Raw genomic sequence first — 4,365 nt, 5'->3', positions numbered from 1 at the left:
GACAGGCATTTTGGGTTTTCATGAGCTGTATGCCATAATCATCAGTATTAAAACAATTAAAGACCTGAAATATTTCAGTTGGTGTGCAATGAATCTGAAATATGTGAAAGTTTCATTTTTATCATTACATTATGGAAAATAATGACCTTTATCACAATATGCTAATTTTTTTAGAAGGACCTGTATATCTTGGCTGCAAGTATCCAGCTGTGAAATCATTTGTTTTCTACAACTGATAGTGGTTGATCATCAATTATGAAGTTTAGCAACTTCTCTGTAAACATTTGAGCTCCGTGGTTTCAGCGATGTCTTCCTTCTTTTTCAATCCCAGCAGGCAGTCTGATTTGGGGCAGCCGCGCTCAGTCTGTCCCTCCTCAGAGACGGGCAGACTGAGCGGGGCAGATTGGACACGGCTGGCCGAGGTGGAGTCGCCTCTTTCAGATTCAGCGAGAGTAGCACCCCGCTGAAGCCACGGAGCTTGAATGTCCATCGTAAAACTAACTTTAACGTGGTTTAGTGTGGCGCTATGGCTCTGCAGACAGTGCACGATGCTGTCTTGTTTTGTGGTGTTTCTAGTGTAAAATACTTCCACACAGCGGACATGTTTAGTTGTAAAGTTTGTTAGCTGTTAGCCACAGTGCCGCTAACTCAGTCCTCACGTTGTAGCTGGCTGCAAACTATGAACTGGATTTCCTGAATGTGAGGTGGGTCTTATTTCTCTGGGTTCATGAGACACGCCTCCATTCAGGAAATCCATTCCATAGTTTAAAGTCAACATGCAGCGCAACCACAGACATGCATCGGAAATATTGGCACGTGGATCGTAAAAATCTGATAAGTAAATTATGCTGGTATTGGAGGCCGATACCGATACTGGATCGGATCGGCCTCATCCCTAATATATATAGACCCTTTCCAAAAAATTAGGATATCATGGAAAAGTTGTTTAACTTCTATAATTCCATTCAAAAAAGTTAAATTTTAATAGATGATAGATTCAGGTCCCATAACTTAAACTATTTCAAGTATTTATTTGTTTATTTTTACATAATTTGGTCTTGCAGCTCATGAAACCCACGAAAACAGGAATTCAAAAAATTAGAATACTGTGGAGACATCAGCCCAAATGTTGCAGGACATCAATGTTTTAAACTGCGTGTGACACTAATCATCTACTAAACTCAAAGCACCTGCACAGGTTTCCCTAGGTGTCATTAAATTGTCTCAGTTTGGTTCAATTGTCTCAGTTCGGTTCAATATGGGGAAGACTGCAGACATAACAACTGTCTAGAAGACCATCATTGATACCCTCCATAGGATGGGTAAGCTACAAAAGTTCATAGCTAAGGAGGCTGGCTGTTCACAGAGTGCTGTGTCCAAGCATATCAATGGAAAGTCTAGTGGAAGGACAAACTGTGGCAGGAGAAGATGCACCAGCAAAAGAGATGACTGTGGGCTTCAGTGTATTATCAACCAGAGAAGATCCAGAATCTGTCAGAGATCCAGAAAGACTGGAATGAGGCGGGAGTCACAGCTTCAAAAAGCACCACATTCAGACCCATCCGGGAGATGGGCTACAACTGTCGGGTTCCTCAGTCCTTGTTTCCAATGAAAGTAAAGTGTCTTTCATTTAGAAATCAAGGTCCAAGGGTTTGGAGAAAGAAGGGTGAGGAACAGAACACATACTGCTTGAGGTCCAGTGTGAAATATCCACTGTCAGTCATGATTTGTGGTGCAATGTCCGGTGTAGGTGTTGGTAAACTCTGCTTTCTTAAATCCAAGGTCATCGCAAGAGTCTACCAGAATGTTTTAGAGAACTTCATGATTCCTTCTGCTCAGGATCTGTATGGAGATGCAGATTTCATCTTCCAGTAGGACCTGGTCCCTGCCCATCCCGCCATAAGCACCAAAATCTGGTTTGATGCTCATGCCAGTGCACAGTGCTTGACTGGCCAGCCAACTCACTGGACCTGAACCCCATTGAGAATCTATGGAGTATTCTCAAGAGGAACATGAAGAGCAACAGAGCCAACAACAAAGAAGAGCTGACAGCAAGTATCAAGGAAATCTGGGCTTCCATAACTCCCAGTCAATGCCACAGGCTGATTGTCTCAATGCCACGTCACATCGAGGCAGAGATTAAGACAAAGGGATTCCCAACTAAGTATTGAAGATTGACATATCGTTTTGAAAGTACCATATTTTGATTGATTTGTTGTGATCCTAATTTATTTATTTATTTTCTGCAAAAACTGAGAAGTATTGTGAGCTGATGTCTTCACAGTATTTGTGGGTTTCTTGAGCTGGAAGCCCAAATTATGTAAAAATAAACAAATATATACTTGAAATCATTTAAATTGTGGGCTCTGAATCTATCATCTATTAAAGATTAACTTTTTGAATGTAATTATGTAAGTTTAACAACTTTTCCATGATATTCTAATTTTTTTTGGTAAGGGTCTGTATATAAAGTCACTTTAAAAACCCTTCTTACACCCTTGCAATATTCTAAACAATGTTCCTAAAGAGCACAGCATGTCATGATCTCCACTCTCTCTGCCAGCTCTCTCAGCCACGCCCACTTCTCCGCTGCAGAGCGAAGATATGACATGCCGCAGGAGGAAGCTTCTCCTGCAACTGTGGACTTCAGCAGGTGCTGAATAATTTATAATAATTTATTTAAAAAAAAATAATAAGTCCATGCTGGTCGTGCGTCCCATCCATCAATTAGCCAATTGTGTGTAATGTCAAACCTTACTTTGAAAAACTGCAACAGAGCTAGTCCGCGAAAGTCGAACCGCGAAGTAGCGAAGGACTACTGTACAGGTTTTAGTTTTCACTTTTATGAGATGTGCTGCTGCCATCAAATTCGATATTAACTAGAATTAAATTAAATTACTTATTTGATTTGCTTACTGTGTTCAATTGTAATTAAAATGAGGGTTTTATTAGTCATCATAGTTTTAATGAACATAGACCAACCTGAAATGTGGAGACATGATTGGTGTTGGCAGTAACATGTCATGCACCTCAGGAATGTGTTCTCGATCCTCCACTTTTTCCTCAGCTTACATGGCTGTCCTGCTAAATTCAGCTCAAACTAGCTCATTATTCTCTCTGATGACCCAACAGGGATGGCAGTCATCAGACGTTTGGTTTGGCAGCAACACTGTGATTGACAGGGAGACCCTGCAGTGTGTGCTGAGAAGCACAGAAAATCACTGTGGTTTTTCACTCTGCTGCTTGAAGTCATGGAGAGATGTAAGAAAAACATCCTCAGTACTTCATTCTATAATTAGTTCATGCTTTTGGAGCATACCACAGTACACCCCCCCCCCCCCCCCACACACACACACACACACACACACACACAAAAAAAATGTTGTTTGACTAAAACAAGTCTCTCTTGATTATGAGTCCTCGTGACTTAATGAAACTACCTGTGTAAATAAAGTCCTGATGCATGCTTAATAATCCAGGTAAAAAAATAAAAAAGTTAAGTGGCTGTTTAGTTTCCCCGATGTAAGACTGATCACAGCCCTCCTGACACTGAACAGCATACACAATATTACTCTGTTTATGCCGGGGGACTGGATCTTTGGGATGAACCAGTCTTTGCCGTAATGTATTTTGGGGTTTAAAAGCCACTGGGACATTATGTTTAGAAAATAAAAGTCCCAGTTTCTCTGATACTCCCGCAACATATGGAATGACCACTGGTCTGGGTCTGGGTTCCTCGTTTTCACCTGATGGCTGACTGGAGTCCTGTTTGGGTTTCTTCTCTGCTTTCAGGAAGGCCCAGTTAGGATATCCACATTGCTCTAGAGTCTGTCTTGTGTAGGATTTCTCCTTCTGCCTGGCTCCTGAGCTAGTGGGGACGCTGTCTGCTCTGTGATACAGAGTCCTGATGACTCCTAACTTGTGCTCCAAAGGGTGATGGGAGTCAAACTGCAAATACTGGTCTGTGTGGGTGGGTTTGCGGTACACCTCAGTTTGCAAATGTCCTCTATCAGAGACTGAGACCTCACAGTCCAAGAAAGCCAACTTGCCATTTTTTACATCTTCTCGTGTGAACTTGATGTATTTATCCACAGAGTTGATGTGGTCAGTAAAATGTTGGACTTCCTGAGATTTAATTTTAACCCAGGTGTCGTCAACATACCTGAACCAATGACTTGGTGGTGTCCCTGAAAAGGACGTCAAGGCTCTCTTTTCTACCTCCTCCATGTACAGGTTGGCAACAATAGGAGAAACTGGAGACCCCATAGCACACCCATGTTTCTGCCTATAATATTGCTCCCCATATGTGAAGTAGGTTGACTGCAGGCACAGTTTCAAGAGTTGACACAGTTGTTCTGTAGAAAG

Source organism: Nematolebias whitei, chromosome 12 (genome assembly GCF_014905685.2).
Source record: "Nematolebias whitei isolate Nwh7 chromosome 12, NemWhi1, whole genome shotgun sequence".
NCBI lineage: Eukaryota > Metazoa > Chordata > Actinopteri > Cyprinodontiformes > Rivulidae > Nematolebias > Nematolebias whitei.
Note: the sequence above shows the minus strand (reverse complement) of the source record.